This window comes from Grampus griseus (genome assembly GCF_964374135.1).
Source record: "Grampus griseus genome assembly, chromosome: 3".
In the NCBI taxonomy this organism is placed as follows: domain Eukaryota; kingdom Metazoa; phylum Chordata; class Mammalia; order Artiodactyla; family Delphinidae; genus Grampus; species Grampus griseus.
Window position 1 is genome coordinate 95,070,610 of NC_139019.1, and position 23,516 is coordinate 95,094,125.

Below are 23,516 nucleotides of genomic sequence, written 5' to 3' on the forward strand. Positions count from 1 at the left end.
GTACTCTGGAAGGCATTCCTTCTTCCCAAGAATCCTTGTGAGGCACCAAGGGACACTCACTTCTCCATTGGGAAAATGAGGACAACTTTACGAGTTTGCAAACTGCTTTGAAAACTGTAGATTAAAAATATAAATGCATATAGGACATTCAAATAACACATTGTATCGGGCCTATTTTTCGTGACTGTATTGGGAAACTTTTATTAATATGTTCAATTTAAACACAGATAGCCACCTCATCGATCGTTAAGCACTTGAAAATCCACCAAGTATAATTTTAGCCGGATTTTCTTACAAACCTTCATGTAACCACTGTAGGGAGACCACCTCTGAACTCCAAGTTCAGTCCCTCAAAGGGATTAAATCTTAACCACACCATCACGTCGACTGCTTTCAGTGATCACGCTCGGTGTCATTAGCATCTATTTAATATGGCAGCTGATGCCTTGTGGCCCCCTGCAAATGGGGGTGAGCAGAGCCTTGGCGAGAAGTGAATCGTAATTGCTGGCCGCGGGGCTGTGCGGCGCTGTGACAGCGGCAAGTGGGGAAAAGAGGAAAGCATTAGAGAAGGTCTGTTGTACTGATGAAGTAGAATTCCTAGAACACACTGTGCTATCAAATGAGATTTGGCTCCACAGTGCTGGGAGCAAACAATGGACTCAGTAGGACCCAGCATTGGTTGCTGCGCATATTCTAGCTCCTTTAGTTGCAGCTGCCTTTCATTCGGGGGAGCAGGAACCGCACTAGAGAATGGAAAGGAGGGGCTGTATTTTTGGGCCAGAGAAATCCAGAGAGTAAGATGTTAGGGAAAAAAACCTAGAGAATTTCAACCAGGATGAATACAGTGGTAAGTTATCTTCTCACACTCAACCAAGTCTATAATTTTTTTGGATAAACAGTTATAGAAAGGACTAGTAAAATGTGTCCAGCCTCTTTAGCTGGGTTAGTATAGAGCATGTTTTAGAAAGAACTGGATGGAGGATGAGTCTTTCTTGGACCTTTAGCTCTGGAAAGGGGTGGGGAAAAGGACGCTTTAATGCATGGGGGTGGGAATAGGGGCTGCAGAGTCTGAAGTGTTAGGGAGGGTCTCTATTCCGGGTCCTCATCTGCATATGAGCTGAATCCAGGGAAAACAATGAACAGTAACATCAGGAAAAAAATGTTCCAAATCACTTATTATAAAACTACATCTTGCTTTACAAAGAATTATTTGTCAGTCTCCAGATAGGTAATATTCTGTTAGTAGTAATAATCCAGGATATAAGAGTTTGTGCCCAACTTGCAAAATGGAGAGAAGAGAGGCGAGAATCCCTACTCAAAAAGTGCCTGAGGCACCAAAAGACAGTTTGACTGTTGAAATCAAAGACAGTTGATTGTAGCCTGCACAAGTAGGAACAACTCTACCTAATTATGAATGGGGCATTGTCAAACCAGTTTGCCCCTGAAATACTCACTTTAACTTAGTTTTTAAAAAATCCATTTTATCCAAAATATTTGAACAAAATTATGCTGCAGCTGTTACTAACCAAGTACAACCAGAGGTATGAAGTGCACACATTCTGTTTGAGGGTTCACATGAAGGTAATAATTTTTATAAAGCATGTGTTCAAAAAACACTGCATAGAAACCAAATTTGTGGAGAAAATTCCGCACTCTTAAGAACTGCCTAGGAGGGCGGTGAAGTCCAAACAACCCTGATTTGCCCACCTTCTTGAAAGGTTTCGATTCTTAAGCACCTACATTCAAGCATCCATACACTCAAAGCAAACACTAAATATCTGTTGTGGAGGTTTTGTCACAGAGCCCAGGAACCCCAAATCCCTGAGTACGGAGAAAGCTGGGTTTCCCAACAAGGCCTCCTCCCTAAGCCGGGAGAGGCAGGCTTGGACCTTGGGATGGTCACGGCAGATCCTGCCCATTCGTGCCTTATTTGTTCTGATCGTTAGGAGGGTGCCAATTAGCGCCTATTTTGATGACAGTTTTGTGTTGTGGACGTCTGTCCACTAGCATCTGGCTAGGGCCCAAGTCCATTTCACAGGAAACAAACAAACCAAACAGCTGTCAGATGGTCCTGAGTTTGGGCGAATACCAAACAAACACAATCCTCCCCGCCACAGGGGAGGAGGGCCGGCGTTCCCATCATCCATCATCTCAGGAAGTGCGCAGTCTCCAACCCATTACCTAACTCCTGACCGGCAGCTCCCTTATTTTTGTGAATTAGGCTTTGCCCACTGGAGTAAGTACTTAGACTGGATAAATCCAGAATTCACTTGTGTTTGCTTGAGAGCTAACGATCAGCTTGGCCCTTGTGTTTCTTCTTAAATCACTGAACCTCTTTTCTGTCCTCTCATTGCACCCGGGGGAAGTAGGGGGTGAAGGCTGGGTTGGAATAGGGATTCACTTTCCAATCCAACTACTTTGCTGTTCAGTTCTTGGGTTTTGTGAAAAACAAGTGTTTAAAGCCAGTGAATCAGTTTGACGCTTTTAGCTTATTGGTGTAGGTAGTTAATGCCATATATACCTTAAAGTTTTGTCGTATAAACTTTTTGTATTTACACATTGATTTTGAGTCAGGTTAGAATTACAGAGACCTTTGGGCCCTCTTTGAAATATCGTGATTCCAAATATAACATTAACTACAATCTAGCACAGAAAACTCCCTCAGTATTATTCCTTTGGAGTTCCTACATGGTCTGTTCCCAGAGTGTAAGAAGGCTTGTGGCATAAGCCTGATAAACACAGGCTCCTCACTGAATGCCAGAACCAACAAAGGCAAATTAAAATGGGATCAAAACCTACTCATCTAACATCTACTTAATATTTTGGGATTATCCAGTAGGATCTAATATATAATATAGCTCAATGCATATTGTAGGTGTGTGCTAAGTATTTCCTAAGTAAAATGAAGAAATGAATGATTATTCAATCAACTATTTAAAATCAGGCTCTGACACACAGAAGTATATAGAGAAAGAGACAGAGACAGAAGCAGGCAGAAAGACTCATCTGGTCACTATCATCTTGTCACTTCAGTTTTAACTTACATGCCAACAACCATGCCCTCCTGGTGGCATGAAACACTGAATTTAGCCAATTCTATAAGGAGAACTTGGTGTCAAATTATAATAGATAATTTTTATTGTGTGCTTACCATGTACCAGACATCATTCTGGTACATATGGTCTCATTCAACCATCAGAATTGCTTTATGAGGTTGGCACTATTAGTATTTCCATTTCACAGGTGAGGAAAACAAGGCCCAGAGAGGTTAAGTGACTTTCCCAAGATCTCACAGCCAACAGAACAGGAAACTCGAGCTCATACTTTTAACTCCTGCATCATGTCACCCCTCTAGAAGAAAAGTTGACTCCCAAATGCAATTTTAACCCTCAGCTTCATTCTGTGTCTCTCTAGCAGTAATGAGATCTTAGTTGTTTTTCCTGATCTTAGTCTCAAAATTAGGGAAATCATCATCATCAGTCAACATTTCTATCAAATTCATGTCAGTCACTCTACTGCTATGAGCTGGATGTACCTGGAACATTGTAACGTTACCTCCGTAACCCACTGAGGATGCCAACATTACACATGCAAAAGATAGCTACGGAGATTGAAATTTACTCTCTCCACTTATTGCAGACTCTGGAGTGTGCTTACTCTTCATCTGAGAAAAAGCAGAGCTGGCACTACTGTCAGAAAGTACTTAATGCCACAGTTTAGGCTGCAGTGCTGTGCTTCTCAATATCTTCAGAGGATAATCTATAAAGTGCTGAAATTTACTCATTGAAGGTCTGTAATAGGATAGTGTACTGAAGTTAGAGAACTCTTCCCTGAGGGCTAATTATGCCAGGGACTTGGAGGTGAGGCTATCTGGTCAAACATCTCCCACCCAATGGTGGTTGAAAATTCTTTCTTGACGTTTATAATTTTAATTTAAACTTATTAAAGAAGGTCTTTTAGACTTATTTGACAGAGCTTATTTCATCGTATATTGTTCTTTTGCGTGACGTAAAAGAAAATATAAGTGAACTTAATTGGATAACGCAGTCTTAAAACTTCTTGTTCGGTGTTTAACTCCTTATATGGGGTTGGAATTCCCAGTCATGAGTGTGTGTGTTTTTCCACACCATATTGTCCTCTTTGCCATCAAGAGCTTTGATGATGGACACATTTAAATTTGTTCACCACCTTTCAAAGCAGGTATCAAACTTCTTAACACTATTTAGAGACAGTGACTAGCTGGGCTAGGTTAGCTGCTAACTATCTGTAGATGGTAAGAGTCTCTGTTTTTTCAGCTTTCCTGGAATGTAAACAAAAGTAGTTGTGTTGATATCAAGTAACACTAGAGGGCAGCCTGCAAGTTAGAAAGTAAGTAATCCTACACCAAGCACTACTTTGGCATAGTACAATAGATAACAGCAACTCAAATATGGTGTCCCAGTGTAAAAAAAAATCATCAGATCGTTCTTTAATGTTTAATTCGAATGTGCCTTTAGAAGACTTCAAAGCAAACAATTTCATAAACGTTTTCTCCCTTCTAGAAACTCCCTTATTTGTTAAAGTCCCCTGAAGATACTTGATGTTTCCAATCCTGTTTTTTTTCACTTCCATTATTCAACCTCTTTTTAAAATGTAAAACAAAACTTTATTATGGAATAAAACTTTCCTGTTAGAAGTTTCACTTAGAAGCCTCTGAAATAAAAATGCACTGTGAAGGGTAAAGACAGAATATCCATCTTTTTAGGGTTTTTTTAATAGCATAAATATTAGTTATTTTCAACTATTAAAGGTCTTTGGAGGATTCTTGTGGACAACTGTACTGTATCAGTACTTATCTAAAGGTTGAAACCATAAAACGAAATCTGTAATTCCTCATTCACCTATGTATTGAAGGTTTATTTCTTCCTAAATAAAATATTACTGAACACATTTTTTTTCTTCTACAGTAAGCAGTGTTCAGTTTTAGCATAATGCAGCAAAACTAGGCTTAGCTGTCTGCTAACACTGTCTTATTAAATAAACAACACAATTTAGGTGTTATTTGTGTTTTGTGAATTACATCATCTGTAACATTTCAGTTGCAGGAGGCAACTTAAGAGATAAACACTGGTAAATATGCCCCAGGCAGGGTTAGGAGGACAGAGGGGAGGAAGGGACAAACACATCTACATTTAGTTTCAGAATTCAAAGACTTGCATAAAGTAAAACGGTTCAGAATGAAAAAAATAGGAAACAGGTGGCTCGACCTATGCCCTGATTCTTCCATGAGTGAGTCACGCACGTGCTCTCCTTCCTCCTGTACTTTGTAGCCAGTTTTTATAGATGCATTGGACGGTGCTTCAGTCTTTCTTATTATTATCCACCTCCTATCAGGGTATTAACCTCCCTAATGTTGGAGAAAGTGGTCCCTGCTGCCAGACCAAATGCAACAGTTTAAATGCTCTTACTTTTAAAATCTTTAGCACTCATTTTACAGAGCTGGGTATGAGCACAATAGAACTCATCCCAGGCTTTGGCGTTTGGCTTCTTGTGTGTTATTTACATATGGTTTTATGATAGCTGTTAAATATTAACTATTTTGTCTGTAAACCTGGGTTCCTGTCCTGGCCAGTGCCACCACGATCCACTCAGCTCCCCAGATGTGACATCTTGGAACCATTTTTTACTACTTCTACCCCCTTATCCCACACGTCCAACTGGTCCCTAAGTCCTGACGGCTGTACTTTGTCAACACACCCAGAATCTGTTTCCTTTTTTTCCACTCACAGTGCTAGCAGATTTATATTTCTAAAACACACATCTGAGGATATCATCATCTTGCTGAAAAGCTTGGAGCCTGCAGCTCCAAGTCCCACCTCTTTAGCAGGGCAGAGCCCTCCACAAGCTACTCTCCATCCCTCTTTCTGTCCGCTGGGCTTTCAGGCCACATCACCAGTCATCAGGAGGCCCCCTTGCTGCTCTGGGGCCAAATCCTGCATTCCTCTGCCTCTGGCCTTTGCTCCTGCCTCTCCCTTAGCCCCACTGCTCTTCTGCCCCTTGCCTCCCATGTACCAAAATCTCACTCATTCTTTAGATGCAGCTGAAATGCTTCCTCCCCAGCTGGACAGAGCACTCCTTCCTGTCCTTAGCATCCTTACCACTCTGCTTTGGGGATGGAGAATAGTCAGACCTCAGACACTATAGTAATTTTTTGCAAATCTAACTTCCTCGATAGAATGTCGACCCAATGTCTGGCCTTGAATGGGTATGCAGTTAATCAGTAAATTCTGAACTAGGTCATCATTGTGTCTCAGCAGTATCTAGAACTTGCCTAGAGTAGGTGCTAAATATCTATCTGCTGAATTAAACGGAACTGCTGCTTTCACTAGACCCAGCAGCGAGGACCAGAGGAGTAAAATAACCTTGGTCAGAGGGAAGATCCATTTATGTTGAGCCATCTGGTCTACTTTATTCCTTGCAAAAAGTGTGTTTCTGTTTCATAGGTACAAGTTGCAAGCCCCAGGAGGATATTCCTGCTGAATATCTGGTTCACCCCTCTGTCCCTCCAGTTGTACCCTGCCCCAGGGTCAAAGTTTCCACTTTTATGTTACTGTTTATTTTTATCCCTACTATAAAACAGGACTAGAATCCTAAATAACAACATCCTCCATTTTTCAAATGATGTCCTTTCGGATGACAGACTCAAGGCCCTAAGAGCTGCTGGAGACAATGACCTGCAATAGCATTCCACCCAGAACCAAGAGTTTAGGTCCCAATGGCAGTGAACCCTCAGGTGAAGTCCTTGGAAAGCTACTTCTAAGCTTGTTTCATGGCAGTAGTCAATCTGCATAGTAGGCATAATGTAAAAACGTCTTCAGTTGGAAGACCGTAAATTGTTCTCAGAAATTTATAAAGTATTGAGTAAACCGTACAATGGCACGGAGCATAAAAAACGCAGATTCAGAAGGCTGGGGACCTTGTCTCAAGCCCCTTACCAGAGGTATATACTCTTAGGCCAATCATTTGACCTCTCTGAACCTCGGTTATCTCATCTTTAAATTGGGCATAATAATTTCTGCCCTGCCTAACCCAGGTTGTAATAATATTAAATGAGGTGATGTTTATAAACACACTTTGAAAAATATAAGCACTATATAGTAAGGTCTTTATTAGTAGTAATAACACCGTTAAATACTGTTGATGTTGATCGTCACCACTAAGCCTGATTTCTAAAATCTGATACGGGACTTGGCAAGACTCCTTCCTGGGCAGAGCAGTCCTGGGTTTGCACCTCACGGCTATAAGCCAGTCTGTCCTCTCCCATCCTGGGAAGGCCGGCACTTGAAACACAGGCAATAAGAAACAATGAAATATGCCAATGCATTATGATTACTTTTAATAGAACGAGCCCTCCAGTGAAGACTGGGTATGGTTGACAACAAGCAAGAAAAGACATTGCCCCAGTCCTACGCTGGAAACCTTTGCAAGCTCTGCTCAGAGGAATTTGCATTTCAATAACAATGCGATAATGTCAAGCTATTCACAACATTGCAAAGCCTTCTCTTGCACACCTGGCTTGGGGAACTGGAAGTGGCTGTTTTCTAACAGCAATGGCAGTTATGTTGTCCTTTTCATTCTTGGGAATGGATGTGTTTGGGCAGTATTCGCAGGTCTTGTGTTCTGGACATGACAAAATATGAAAACGAAAGCCCCACACTCCAACATCTCCCAGGAGAATTAATTAATCAGCATATTCAACATGTTGAACTTCCCCTCATCACCAACGAATGGAAACACCACGTAGATAAAAGTTGACTTTTTAATAGAAAACTTTTCCCTGTATGCTGAACATCACCTTAAAAAAGAAACGTATCCAAAAGATGTTTGTTACCTTCCTCTTGGCTACATATGAAACTACTCTGTTCCTTCTAGATGATACCAGTAGCATCTCCTCTTGTCTGGGCAAACATGGGATCATAACACAGGGTTGACTTAATTTATATTAGAAGTAAAACCATATTGCACGCAGTGGGACAACCATCTTGCCAATTATTTCAGATAATCACTCCCCTAGAACACAGTACAGCAAATAATACCAGTCAACTTAGGTAATTTCTCATTAAAACTCTTATAGATCTGTAAGCTTAATTGTAAAAGCTAAGCATTTATAATTCGTAAGCACAAATTATGCTAAACTAGACAGGTTGTATGCTACTAAGAGTTTCGTATAAGCTGCAAAATGATTATTCACTCAGTAGTTTAATCCGTAAGTTGGCATTAATATACTATACCTAACTTTCATTAGGCCCCTCTAGTTAAAAGCTGAATGTAAATAGCGCATTAACATGACAGTTCAGCTTCTTGATATCTGTTCTAAAACTCATGACACAGGAAAAGTACTGTAAATGAAAAGTAAGGCCTGTTTCTCTCCAGTGCCTATAGTGTTCTGGTCGTTATGGTTAGCACTCGGTAAAGAGTACTTTTAGGCGAAGGAAATACCACTTGGTCCAGTATCCCCAGCATAAGTGGCTTTCATTTGAAAGAATTGGGGCACTGCTCAAAAGCCCCATTCAATCTTTGGAAGTCATGGCCTCGAATCCAGCTAGGAGCCAGTATATATCAACAATTTTGATAGGTAAATTCCTTTAAAATACAACATGATTCCTCTAAAGATTCAAAACACTCCACATCACTTGTAAATTTCAGCTGTTCCCCAAGTGATATTTCATTCTTTATATGATCATTCTGCAAATGATACAGAATCACATTTCTCATAAAAGAAGAACCTAGCATGGTTTGCATGGCAAGATAATGGAAGCATATTCAAGTCACCGCTGTCTGAAAATGTTCCAGCAAAAGGCAGCCTCCGAGGCATGGATGCCTTGGAGACACCAAAACATCTGTAATCAGAAATCATTAATTAAGGTTACCTAAAGTCTACATTGTATTTGACTGACAGCCTCACAAAAGCACTGCTTACTTTTCGTAAGGCTGCAGTGTACAATGTCGTCTCTGACCAGATACCAAAGAGTAATCACAACCTTGTCATTGTCGACAGGACAGCAAACTGAATCCCCACAAACTCTTCTTCGAACAAAAAAAGCTTCTGATCTGAAATATTAATCCCATTGTCCTCCCCACTCCATGCTTTTTTCTTTTAAAAAAAAAAAAACTATCGTAAAAGAATACTCTAAAACAAGCAGGACCTATTTTCTGACCCTGCCGAATAATCAGAGGTCCCTAATACTGAATTTACAAATGGATATTTTCTTTGCTTCACAGAGATATTTGAGGGGGAGGTGGGGGAGGTCTGGGGGGATAATTGCAGCCTATGGGTAAGCCAGACCACATGATCAAAAACTGCTGTGACACTTAAAAGTGTTTCTCCACAAGGAATTCCTGTGCCCAGAAGCCTGGTGAAGCCAGTAGCAATTAAGGCCATGTTATCCTTTTAATTTACTTCAAATTATTGGCCTCTAAGATCAATCATTTAGTGTGGTTGAGTAAGGGAGGGGTCAATATAATAGGCACGTGCATTAAAAATTCTTGTTGATCTTAAAAATTTTGGGAGGCTGGATCTGGGGAAATTTAAAACGGCTGCTTTGAAGCTCACCCTGAAATAAAAACTAGTTATTTTCTAGTTTAAAAAAAATGACTAATATTCTAGATTAGGCCCATTTGTAATGAATTCAAGGTTTTCTTCTTCTGAAATCGCCTGGATTTTCAGTTGCTGCACTGCGTGTCCTGAATTCAGTGCTGTTTGCTTCAAGTGTGAGATGGTTTTATTTTATGTTTTAATTTACAAAGGAATTAAATGGCTGGGCTTAGACTGATGGAGGAGTCCTTGAGAGTCCACTCGAGAAATGGGAACTAAAACATTAAGAAGTGTACCAGTATCTGTTACACACGGCCAACTCTACCTAACAAAGGAGAGCTGTGTTCTTCATCACACACGAAGCACATAAATCATGGGGTGCGTGTATCTCCCTCTTGTAGCAATTTAGTCCTCCAGATCTTTTCTTGACCAGGTCACACGAGATGTCCGCCACTGGAGAGCTTTTTCCTCATCAACCCGAAATAGCAAGATCTTATAATCACAGGAAGAAAAAAATGCTCAGACACTCAAGAGCTGGCAAAACAGTAGACCTTTGGGCCAGTGTTGCAAAATGCAGTCAAATGGTCTCTAGCCCTTTAGTAATGTGCGTCGAACCAAAGAAAATAAAGGCGAAACCTGAAGGAAAGCACGAGTGTTTACGTGGCCATACCAAAGCACAACATACAACACTCGTGAGGTCATTTTATTAATTTAGCCATCTGCAGAGCCAAAACCAAGTTGTGAAACTGAGATTTGAGCGAAGTCAGGAATGGCCTCGTTTACCTCCACGTTTAGAGACAGCCTTAATGAAGAGTTCGTACCCTTTGGCTTTCTTGTCGAAAGATGAAAGTGACATCAGCCCCTGGACTGTAATTTTTTACCAGCAAGACTGAGTAAGAGGCAAATCCTGGAGTAAATTATCAGCTTGGATGTGCACGTAACAAGGTCCAGAGAGACCCTCTCAGAAGTTGCCTCTTTTAATCCAACGCTGACTTATACGAGAAGCGGTTTTCAGTGCTTTCAGAAGACCACAACAGCCAAAATCACTGCAAGCCTCGCAAGCCTAGTAGATCTCAAACCTTTCCCAAGACATCCCAACACTATCTGAGGCCCTGAAACTATGGCAACCGAATAAGAAAGTAGCCTCCATGATTAATAGATGAAGATCCCAGCGACAGTGTCTAGCTAGGGCCATCCTTCATGATGCGAGAAGAATTAGCACAGAATCCATCTCAGAAACCATTAACAAGTATTCTTCTTATAAAAATCCACCCAACTGCCGTTCTGCTACCTATACCCCAGTTTAGAATGCCGTGAACAGTTCGGTTTCTAGTTATCGCTCACTCTGCAGAGATGAGGATGTTTTCAGTAACTCAGATGCTCACGTTTTTAGAATAATGAAAGGCTTAATAGGCTGGTGTTCCACCTGGGTATCTGAGGCCTAAGAACAAAGGCGTTCAAACACCAAAGTATGTGAATGAAGTCGAGTGGCTCTCAGGGTAAAAAGGAGAGACAGTTGTTGGACTGTTCCGAGTGTTTTTTGTGGAGTGCAGTTTTTCGTAAAGCATTCCATTTTCAGGAAAGGAACGTTTCCATTCACCAGCTCCATCAGTATTCTCTTAATTTCCTCATTCAAGGACGGTAGGAGTCTGGGGGGGAGGCAAGCCCTAGAGTCGCTGCAATATTAATAAAAAGATTGAGTACGCTCCTGAAAAAAGGACTCGGGAATAGGAAAAAGGAAGGAAGAATAGATCCACAGAAAGCCTGGCTTTAAAACTCTCATATAACATTAAACCACAATTAATATATCCGTTATTTCCCGGTCCCTCAAATGCTTATTTTCCAATGGCATGTTTTCATTGTGTTCAATGCCAGCTCCTGTTCTGTTCTATAAATGCTTCAAATCAAATCATGGCCAAAGGCTTGGTCTTCAACACGTGGGAGGGCAGAAGGGATAAGAGAGGGATAAATGGCATCACTTTTAGAGATTCTTCCGCTAAGGTTTTTGAATTGGCTTGGATTCTTTGAATTAAAGTTTCTGCAGATGGCAATTATAGGTTAGTTGGAAACCACTAGCAAGCGCTGAGTCATATTAAATGAAAGCGTCAGGTCTCAAGGCTGTATGTGGAAACATCTATTACTAACAGTACTTTCAAAGCAACAGTCGCACACTGGCTGCTCCACAGGACCTGGTCCTTCAGTCTTTGGGGCATGTGAATTGCTGATTTATTCCCCTCTCTGTATGTCATCTTTCCACTTGCAAAATTGAAGAGAAAAACATTTTCCTAGATGAAAATAACTGTAATTCTAAGCCACGGAGGGATTCCTGTTCCTTCAGGGAACTGCAGCGATAATATTGCCCCTTTTGCTGTGCTTCTGAGGAGTCAGATAAGAAACTGTATGATTATCATTTGAATCAAATTTCAGGTTGTATAGCAATATATCAGCAGTAGAGTAATCACTGTCTCCACTGTGGTCAGGTGACTATTTCCCTGCATTTGGTGGGGAAGGTAGTGGTTCGCTTCTGCGTGGAGATTCAGGTGCTCCCAAACTGTCACTGTTTCAGGCTTGGCCAGGGAAGACTGACCTGGCAAATATGGCCACCATAAAGACTCTCATGCAGTAGTCCCAGCCATAGTCTCTTGGAGAAGTTGATTGACAGCCAAGCTTCTCCCCTATGTGGTCCTTGGGGTCAATTCAACTCATCCCTGAACAGTCATTATGGGCAGCTCTCAGATTTCAAATGTGGGTACTCTCAGATTCTTTAGTGGGTGTATTTTACTTAACGGTGTGAATGTTCCTTTCCAGTCCGAAGGTGTTTCCTTCGCATCATCTCTTTATGTCACAGATTTGTAAGGTCATTTCCTTCTGTACTCTCCCCACCAGGGCACTCTCCATGACAACTGTCACCCAAATAAAAATAATGCGTTATATTTAATGAGTGTGTGTAGTGTATCAGGCATTGGGCCATGAAACTTAAAGATGTCATATTTACTCTCCTCGACAACTGTAATACAAATATAAACTGTAGCATTTTACAAATGGAAACTGAGGCAGATAAGTAACTGGCTCAAAGTCACACTATTTGTAAATGGCAAAAAATGGGATGCAGTCTGTGTTGTGTCTGCCTAAGATGTGTGACCTCTGCATCACCTCCAGAGCTGTCTACAGCCCTCCCTCCAACAGTTCTTGCACATTTTTTATAAACTTATGCCACAAAATCGAATGAATTTGCCCTGTATTTGGTGGGGAAGATAGTAGCAAATAGCAAAGATCAAAACTTCTTTCCTCTCACTCCTAGTTCGCCCTGATGTGTCTGTTCTACGTTAATGCTTTCACTGACATGAGCTGTGTTAGAACTTACCTGAGCAAAAACAAGCCCTTACTTTTTTTTTATAATGCCTGGCAGAGTGCCACTCCTATGACCTTGCCCAATTCATTGGTCACATTGGAAACAATCACTAGTTGACACGGTTGGCATCTGATTCATAAAGTTGCCATCTGTACACTGCGTAGATCGTGCATTTTCAGTGAATTTGAGGATCTTACTTAATTTCATAATGTGGTTTACATTAAAATGACATCAACACAGTATAATCTTTCTTTTATGATTTAGAAGACAATGAAGCAAGGTCTCTGCTAGGCCTGGGGTCTCGGGAGCGGAGGAAGGAGTCAGCATCAAACTTTTCAAATTTCCAGACTGCATTTAAAAAAAATTAATTAATTTTTGGCTGTGTTGGGTCTTCGTTGCTGCGCCAGGGCTTTCTCTAGTTGTGGCGAGTGGGGCTACTCTTCGTTGAGGTGCACAGGCTTCTCATTGCGGCGGCTTGTCTTTGTTGCGGAGCATGGGCTCTAGGTGTGTGGACTTCAGTAGTTGTGGCACGTGGGCTCAGTAGTTGTGGTTTGCGGGCTCTAGAGCGCAGGCTCAGTAGTTGTGGCTCACAGGCTTAGTTGCTCCACAGCATGTGGGATCGTCCCAGACCAGGGCTCGAATACGTGTCCTCTGCATTGGCAGGCAGATTCTTAACCACTGCGCCACCACGGAAGTTCCAGAGTGCATTTTGTATTTTACCGAATACAGCTACATTCATGATTTCATATTATTCTCCCAGCAGTCCTACTAGATAGAAAGCATAGGTTTACTATTCACAATTTTTATTTAAAATAATGCAGCTTGAGAAAAGTGGCTTGTCTGTTGTAGTGAGTCTGGAACCCAGGTTGTCCAACTCCAACAACAGGGTCTTCAACAACACTTATCACTGCACTGGGACAGGATAGAAATGTGGGTTAATGGGCATACTATTTCCTCCTGGTAGGAAGTTGAATTTTATTTAATAAATTTATTTATTTATTTATTTATTTTTGGCTGTGTTGGGTCTTCGTTGCTGCGCACGGGCTCTCTCTAGTTGCGGTGAGCGGGGGCTACTCTTCGTTGCGGTGTGCGGGCTTCTTATTGCAGTGACTTCTCTTGTTGTGGAGCAGGGGCTCTAGATGCGTGGGCTTCAGTAGTTGGGGTGTGCAGGCTTAGTAGTTGTGGCTTGCGTGTTCAAGAGTGCAGGCTCAGTAGTTGTGGCACACGGGCTTAGTTGCTCTGCGGCATGTGGGATCTTCCCAGACCAGGGCTCAAACCCATGTCCCCTGCATTGGCAGGCCGATTCTTAACCACTGCGCCACCAGAGAAGCCCCAGAAAGTTGAATTTTAAAAACTACTATTAGCAAACTCCAAAAAGGCAAGAAGGTTCTGTGGCCAGTGGTTAAAATGCAGAACAAATGAGTCCAAGGTCAAAAGCTCAGTCTCCGTAAGTGCTGGCTGTCTTCTTAGCTCTGTTTCTCAGAAGGGTGATTCTACCTAACTCACATTCCCTCCAGCTTCAACCAGGTGTCCCACAGATGTATGCTCTTGGCTATAGAAGGGGACTGACTGGATGTGAGTGTGGGAACGAGCAGGCTTCAATCCATCACGAAGACTGGAAAAACAACCCAGAGTGAATGCTCCACTGATGATGCATGAGACACATCACCTATGTACATGGAAGACAGTGTTACACACACACACTCATGCAGGCAGAGAGGTGTCTCATTTGATGGACACATATCATAGAAAAACAAGAGCAGGCAAAAGAGATAAAGACGGGTTGTTTGCAAAAAGATTCACTCTTCATTCATTCAACAAATACTTGTTATGAAAGCGCTGTGATGTGCCAGGCACAGGTTTAGGTGCTGGAGATAACAGCAGTGAAGGAAACATAATGGCATTGTGTCTAGCAGAAGACAGAAAATAAATGAGGACAACAGACGGTTTGTCAGGATGTGAAAAGTGCTAAGAGGAAAAAAAAAAAACAAACCTGAGGCTGTCCACTGGGGTAAGGAGTGTTGCGACAAAAGGGTGAAGCAAATATGATCAGGAAAGGCTTCACTGAGGAAGTGACATGTGAGCAGAGAACCTGTAGGTGCAGAGGAGCAAATCCTGCAGCTCTCTGGGCAGAGGACCGCCCCAAGCCTTGAAAGGGCAAGTGCAGAGAGACCCTGCAAAGGGGCCCGGGGGGAGCACGCCCAGCATAGTCAAGTGACCCCAAGGAGGAGTGGAGGTCAGAGAGGTGGGGACCCGAGTGCAGATCATGTGGAACCACAAAGGCCATAGAAAGAACTCTGGCTTTGACTGGAATAAGATGGGAAAGCATTTGAGCACATGTAACCTGATCTGTAAAAAAAACTATATCACTTCAGCTGCTGTGTTGAGAAAAGACTGTAGGGGGCCAAGAGCAAAGCCCGGAGACTAGCTGGGAGCCTAACACAGTAGGTTCCCCAGCAGGAGGAGACCGTGGCTTGGCCAATGTGAGGGCCACTGAGCTGGAAGACCTAGAGGGAGTCCGCATGCTTTCTGAAGGTGGGGCTAACAACACGGCAGTTAGAATGGATGCAGATACCAGAAAGAGAAGAGGCAAGGATGACTCCTGAGTTTTTTGGCGTGAGCAAACTCAAAGGATGGAATTGCCATTTACCAAGATGGAGAAGATGATAAGAAAAGCATGTGTGGAGGAGAAAGATCCAGAACTAGGCGTTTGGAGTGTTTGGGTTTGAGATGTCTAGATTCTACCCCCTGTAGGCATTGTGTATATCACAGATCCAGGAGAGAGGTCTGGGCTGAGGGGGTAATTTGGGAAACATCAAAGTATTGATACTTGTGTGTGACGCTCTCCATTAGTGTAATTAGAATTATTTTAATAAAAAGGTTTGCAAGAACTCATCTGCTTCACAAAGCAAGATACCCTTGTGTATAAACTATATTGTAATAGTCCCATGCTGAGAAGTATCCCGAACTCACTTCTCCCCTTGAGGTTTGTGTGGTATGACATCTTACTTGCCCATTTCAAAGGGATTAAATGCCTCCCTCCCTTCCCTACCTTACCATATCCCCAAGAGGCAATTGTGTGGTTGCCAGCAGAGAACAGCTCAGTTGCTCTTACAGCACATTTTAAGGCAGAGGAGAAAAGCCTTCACTCTGGAATAGAAATCTCTCAGAGACAACTTGGCTCCAGGGCACCCCAAGAGAGTGGGGGGCACTGATATGGGAGGGCCCAGCAGGATGCTTCCAGGTTTCCCCTTCCCCTGGAGATGTGAACACCCAGGGAACACTCGCTGTGGGACGAGGGCAGTGAACTGTCGAAACTTAAAGTGTGTGTGCAGGGCGGGCGGCAGCGTCGAGATACGTGCAGGCTTTTCCACCGTCGCAAACGGCAGATGCCTAATTAAAGCATTTGCAATTAGTTTGGCTTGTTCTGTGATTCCTTTCTGCAAACAAATATGATGGGAGAATATATTAGCTCTTGGCAAACCTAGTTCTAAAAAAACTTTCTCTCCCGTGATTACTCTTTTGTCCTGCTCAGAAAAGAGCTGAAGCACTATGCACACACCCTGAAGTATGTGACTTACCTCCTTGTCCAAAACAGTATTTTTCCTTCCATTTCATAAAGGAGTGCAACTGCCCATTTGCCTTTAAAGCATGAGGATTTATTTTGAATTTAATACAAGTTCTTAATTTGGGTCTCTTAATTTTATTCAATGAATGTAACAGTCTTCCTAATTCTTGCCATCCTTCTGATTCAACACACTTGGCAATGTTATCCACCTCCTCAGAATGCAAATGCTATATTTCTTTAATGATGGGAAAAGCATTCACTAGACTTCGAAAGAACTCTAGGGGTGAGTGTTTGTGTGTGTGTCTCTGTGTGTGTAAATAAAGAGTTGCACTTATTGCCACTTTACAATAACCACTTACTTGAAGGCATAGACTTTCTTTTTCACTGTAGGGGAAAAAAAAGCCTGGGTCTATTCTAAGTGGAGAAATGTGAACTGTTTGGGACTATTTCTTTCATTTATTCATTCAATATTTACTTGAGTTTCTACAGTGGTTCTTATGAATTTTTAACCTATTTCAACTTAGATGTTTTATCCAATAAGTATATTCTGCAGGTGGCTACTGAGATCATGATTTTGGGTGTCCGTTGAACATTTACATATGTGGTTATATGCATTATGAGAGTGTGGCCCATCTCTAAACGGTGATAACTGCAAAACAGAACGCTTTGGGAAGATTGTCACCAAACAGTGTAAATAAGAAACATGAACTAGAATGCCTCTTTATATCAAGTTGAAAAAAGACATAACACAAAAAAGAGGTTTAAATCTGTTGGTCATTCATTTCTCCTTTCAGATTGGTTTGCAAAGTGCCTCATCTAAGAATGTCCTAAACCCAAAATAATAACAGAGAGTGGGGGGTTACTCAAGAGTTGAATAAAAGTCACCATATAAACAAGCATGGGTAAACCAAATTCAAATAATTAGTGCAGTTATTTTTTAACAGATGGTTTAGGTTAATAGGTGGAGACACAGTGTTGCCACTGTAGTATTTAAGGTTAGGTTAATAATTAACTTTCGTGCCTGGAGTAGTTTAATCAAACCTTACTGTAAAAACTGCGCCATGCAGACTAAACAGGGTATTCAAAAAACCATGCAAAATACTTGCAATCTTGACCTCTGGTAGTCATTTGGAAAAAGTGTGAAAAAAGAAGATGTTTTCATTCAGAAATGTGCACTAGTATCTTTACTTTGGGGGAAAAACCTTCATAAAGGGTTCATATTATCTGGAACCAACAATCTTCTCCCTGCCATGAGAGTGGCTGACTGTGGACTTCAAATGCCCAAGATGTATGTTGAAAGGAAGACCAGACAATTATCGGGATTAGAGGAAGGCAAGGCAAAGGCACTCGACCTTCGTACCCGGAAAGACTTCAGAACCGGCGCTGGGGGGCATTAAATAGCTTTCCTGAGACCTGCTGGCACAACACTGTAACAGGGTTAAACATCTTTTCAGATACCAAGCAAAGAAAGTCGGGCATACATGTGAGAGAATGTGTCTGTATGAGTGTCTTCGCGCCCCTGTGTTTTAAACCTTTCGTGGATCACATTCAATTGCAACTTGATTTTCATCCAGCCTAGGCAGAGAGTGATCCCACTGTGGCCGTCCCTGGCCACCACATTCCCAAAGCAGACGCCTTTCTCCCAAGGACCGATGGGGATTGGTAGCGGGGCTGCCCCCTGCAGTACAGGCAAGAGGCGGCCCCTGGAAATGCTCGCCTTGGCCGTGAAAACAGCGATTCCTACCCCGCTCCACGCACACCTGATTTCCTGCTCTGCCCCTCCTTGAACACCCGCCGGCTGGAAAACAGCGCGAGGGGTGCAGGAGGCTGGGATGCTGAGCTTGGAGCCAGCCAGCCCGGGCCCGTGTCCACACGCACCCGCGCGCCAGCCGCTGTCCACAGTGGCCCCGCCAGCCGCTGTCCACAGTGGCCGCACCAGCTTCCTGAGTGCTGCGCTGAACTTCCCCTTCTCGCCCCTCCCCACGCCCACCCCTTGCTCAATTGCTTGAGAGACTGGGCCAGCAAGTGCAGCGCCACGACCCCAACCAAGCTGACCACCGGTCGGGGTGGCACTCTCCGAAGGGCCGGCTCCTACCTCCTAGCCGTACGTATCCTGGGCGGTTCGCCCGCCTCCCTGGGGGTTCCGCTTCCCGCGGGCTGCACATGCTGAGCCCCAATTCTGTAGTGCCCCCCCACCCCTGGCCTTCAGAGAAACTTTCCAGAAGCACCTGGTCGAGTGACCCCGCGCTGGAAAAAAAGGAGGCGGCGCTGGGCGGAGGGGCGGCGAGGGAGCGGGAAAGAGGAGTCCTGTTTCCTTCCCCCATACCCACAAATCCATACTGTTCCCTGGCTCCCCCTGTGCCGTTAAGGTCGTGGGAGGAGGGAACGGATCTCGGGATCCTGCTTTGCACCGTGTAACACACTGGGGAGCTGAGAAAAAAGCGGAGCATCTGGGGGAAGAGACACTTGCCATCCCAGCAGGGTCGTGCAGAGTGGGTGGGCACTGTCGGGCTTGCTCCCGAGCGCCCCACTGCCAGCGAAGCAGCGCTCTAGACGCAGCAAGTAGTCCGGACAATCCAGAACCTGGGGCCCGGGCAGAGCTGTCGTCTGGTTAGCAAGCACTGAGCCATCTCTTGCCTGGTCTTCTCACCCTTCCCCCTCCCGGGACACCTTCTTTCCAGAGAGGGACCTCGTAGATTCTGGAAGACGGCACAGTGGGCGCCAGTCCCGGCGTGATGGGTTCTGTGCTTGAGGGGGACACAGACGCGACGGATGCTGTCTTCGCCGCCCAGGAGGGAGCTGCGGCGGGGAATAGGACCCAGGGCGGGGGCGCCGCGGCACACTGGGAGGAGGCCACTCGTTCGAGCAAACAAAGCCCGGAACCTCTGGTGCCAGCGTCCGAGGGAGCCGGGATGTCACGAAGTGGTAGGGTGCGCGAGTGCCAGGGCCATTACAAGTTTCCCGCACTCCACTGAGCCCAGCCCAGACCCCGCACCGACAACAAAAGATTCTCTTTGCTTCCCCACCGTATCTGCGGAACCCCTGAACCCAAACCTCGTGCCGAGCGAAAACAGCGCTCTTCTACCCAACCTCCTCCAGCCCTGGAGGGCAGAACCCCTTCCCCTGCCTTCGCACCAGGACCGGGCACTTCCGAGAATCACCCTTTCAGGGCTTCTCTGCTGCCTGCTGGCCCGAAAGTGAGGACGAGCCCCCGGGTACTGCATACACATCCCAGGGCCAGGGAGCTATCCGCGCGGTTGGTGTCCCGGGCGGCGCCTGGCGTGTGCGCAGCGCGGGTGGGGAAGCTCGCAGCACGGAGCCCGGCGGTCTCTGGGGCGCCGGGTGGAGAGGAGCAGCGGGCAGGGCTCGCGACTGCTCCCCCAGGGCCGGGCAACGCTCGGGAGACTGACACAAGACAAAATAAAACGCAAGCACCACAAAGCCGAGACAGGGCGTGCGGACCGCGGCCCCGGGACCCACAGGAGGGAGCCGAGCCGCTCGGGAGGTGGGGCGCGCCGGGGCGCCCCAGCCGTACCTTTTCGGTGCATCGACGGGCAGGCGGCCGGGGCTCGGAGCGGGCTGGTACAGCGTGTATCCCATTTAGTAATCCATTATCGAGGGGATCTCTCCGGGCCGCGAGCTGCGCTCTCTCCTTCGCAAGCCTTTGTCATTCCTACATGTGTGCTTGTCTCTTTGGGGTAACAGTCGCGGCGACTACTTTCTGGGATGCAAACGCGCTGTATTCATCTCCAATGACAGGCGGAGAAGGGGAGAGGAAGAAAGAAAGAAAGAAACCAACAAGAAAGGAGTAAATGTTCAAGAAACTCTTCTCCAAATCCAAATTCCACTTGGATTCCACTCCGGCAATCCCTTCGGTAGTGTCTGCGCCGATTAACAAGTCATTTCAGGGTTGGGGGGCGGGGTGGGGGCTGGCGCAGGGGTTCGCCCTCTAGCCCCGCTCCACGGCTGGGAGCGCTACGCCGCGGGTGTGGCAATGCTGGCCGCTGCCGCCGCTCCTAAGCGGACATCGCGGGCGGTCGGCCCCGCGGAGAAGCGCCGCTGCTGCGTCCGGAGCGCCTGGACAGCCGAGTGCGTGGGGAGCGGAGTTGGCTGCAACCTCACCCCGTGCGGCTCACTACTCCTCTGTCACTCGAGAGGCCGCCGCTCCGGGGCGGAGCCAAGTCCCGGACTGGATTGCGCAGAGCGGACTCTCCTCCTGCAACCCCGCCTCCTTTGGCAGGCGTCTTCTCCGACCCAAAGGAGAGCTGCGGTCTATGTGTGCGAACACTAGCGAGCGAGGCGGAGAGACGGAGAACCTACGCGGTTTGGCCGCAGGTGGAGCCTTGGATCGACTGGCCAGCGCAGCTTCCTTCCACCACTATTCCCTGCCCCGCCGCGCGCTCGGCCGAGGTCCCCGCGGGGGCGATGCCGGCAGGAGGCCAGCCCTTGCCTCCCCCAGCCCCGCATTTGCTCTAGAAAAAAAAAAAAAAAGAATCCTGGACAGCATTGCTGAGCTCTGACAAATCAGAAAAATTAATAAAAATAGACGTAGTGCAGGAGCGAGTCACAAGAAAGGATTTCATCGATTTTCTTAAATGGAAAAGTTTTAAACGATGAGGGTGAGTGAACGGCGAACCTTTCTAATTCTGATTACTGTATCAAGAGGTAGATTCCAGAAGTGATGGACGCTCTGCGCACCCAGATGAATTGGATAGAATCCGGTGCGCTTAAAAATACACTTCGAAGATACGAACACAGCTATTAGTTAACGTACGTACAACACAACACGTTAATAAAGCATGTTAAGTAAGCAAATAAACTATAGTGGAAAGGATGCTGTTAACGAAGATTTGCTTTTAAAGTTAGAAAGTGTGTAAACTGTTCTTAGAAATAACTATGTAAACTTCAGAAATAAGACACAGTTCCAACGAGAATCCAACAGCTTCATGGAATAAGTAAATCTCAACTTCTTTCAAGGCGCTTTTGTTACCATTAGAAGAAGAATGGCAGGCACAGCCTTCCTCCTCCGCTTGAAAGTTCAGTCGCCAAAAAAGCCTTGCTGTTACAGGCTTGGGCCCACTGGGCAGGCCACACGATGTCCCCCCTCCCCCGGCCGCTGCACGCTACCCGCCTGCTTGCCCCGCAGACTGCGCACGGTAGCACGTTGCTCCCCGAGTGGGCTTCTCACTTGGTTTGGATCGTAGCCACAGCCTTTAAAGAAAGTAACACGGGGCGGCCAAGCAGTTCTCCGATCATTACTTACTAGTCATGGGGTCGGCCGAGAAAAGCATTGGGAAGCAGATCAGGGTCTCAGTCGCCCTTAGGCCGAATGCTGTCATATAAATGCAGTAGAGACTGTACCTGTTCCCTAATTGGGGCTAGGGCCACTAATAAGTCTACCCCCCCTTTTTTTAAATTACCGTTCCTACATGGAACTAGACTACATACAGACATCTGCTAATGAGGGCTCACGAAGAATAAAATAAGTGCACACGCGACAACAGTGTATGTATATATAAGATACATTTTCCACAAACCGTTTAGAAAAGGTGAGAAGGGTAAGCGGGAAAACGTTGGTCTCCCTGCTGTCTGCCAAAGGTGCCAGCAGGGGCCGCTATCCCCACCTTTCGCAGGCAAAAGCAGCTACAGATCCGCGGCGGCGGGGGGTTGGGGGGCTGCGGCCGTAGGTGCGCGCGCAGCCACCGCGGCACGCGGAGCCAGCTCCGAGAGGGGGCTGGGGCGTGGGGGCGGCGCTCTTGGCTGCGCGCTCCCGCGGTCCGGGTGGGGACTGGCTCGCGAACGTCCCTTTCGAATCTGGTCGGGACCCGGGGAGGGGCCCTGGCCGGCCGCCACCGGTCAATCCTCGGCTGCGCTATTTAACGCCCAAATTTCGGCGTTAAGTCCCGAGCTCGTCCGTGCGTCCCCGGCGGGGTCGCGCGGCCTGCACGTCGGGCCCAAGATGTCCCTGGGGTTCTCCGCCTGGTGTCTCCATCCCGGCCGGGTCGCCGAGGCCCCGTCTTCCTTCTCTGCCGCTGATTTACATGCTAATTGTGTCTGGGAAAAGTTCTTTAATTGGCAGGATTAGTCAGAGCAAACGAATTGTTTCACAGGCTGAACTAAATTCCGGGTTTAGCGTCTTCCCTTGGAGAAACAGACAAACTGTTTTGTTTGTTTCATGGATGTATTGGAAATGCCCCACATCGAGTTTCAGGATATGTTTTTAAAGGGAAATTATTTTCATTATTAATACTTGCATGTTTAATTTGCAGTAACGCTGAGCCAAGAAGCAGGAGATTAAATTTACCTAGTTTAAAATTAGAGAATACAAGAAGAAAAGACTTTGAGTTAATTTTCGCACGGCTGAGAAATATCACCCAGAATCTTCCTGGCAATGACTAAATCCCGAAGCCTCACCATCCAATTAGGCACCCGTCATCCTGACCAGGTGAGATTACATTTCCACCTGCCGGGGGAGAGATGCTTCTGAAGCTGGCAGAAAAGCCAACTGTTGTGTCGCTCCCAAGCCCTCGGGGGAGCACCTGTGGGAAGGCTGCCCCCTGAAACCTCATGATGTCATTTCCCCTTCTGTGCGCTGCTGCAGACTCACTCCCAGAAGCCTGCCTTAAGTTTTCAGTAAAACTTCTGCCCTTTCAAAGCCTTTGAAGTCTGCAATCCACCCTGTCCCTTCAGGGAAGAAAGCCAATGGGAGTTAAAGAATCACCAAGTGTTAGAACTAGAAGGAAACTTGGACTGTTTCGTAGTTAAGTGGCATGAAGTGGAGTGACCAACGCCCTAGTCTCTGGAAGCCAGCTGTTGTTAGGGTAACTTACTAGCTGGTGACCTTGGGGCGGTCCCTTATCTCTCTGGAGCAGTGGACTCACTTGTAAATGAGGATTCAGCTACTACTGTCTTCCCAGGGATGGTGTGGATTAAATGAGATGGTGAGTGTAAACCATGGGTCTAGGGATAAAGGTTAACTAGCATCTGTAAAGGTTAACTAGCATCATTGTCATCCTTGTCAT

At 45.5% G+C, this 23,516-nt stretch overlaps 1 protein-coding gene across 2 annotated transcripts in view; it reads right to left on the reverse strand.

Moving 5' to 3' along the window:
• SEMA6A (semaphorin 6A) overlaps positions 1-20,537 on the reverse strand; it is a 126,668-nt gene extending 106,131 nt beyond the window's left edge. For both annotated transcript variants that reach the window (XM_082651029.1, XM_082651028.1), the window contains exon 1: positions 20,030-20,537. The gene's annotated coding sequence lies outside the window, so the exon portion shown is untranslated. The remainder of the gene's footprint in view (positions 1-20,029) is intronic.
• Between the last annotated feature and the right edge of the window lie 2,979 nt (positions 20,538-23,516).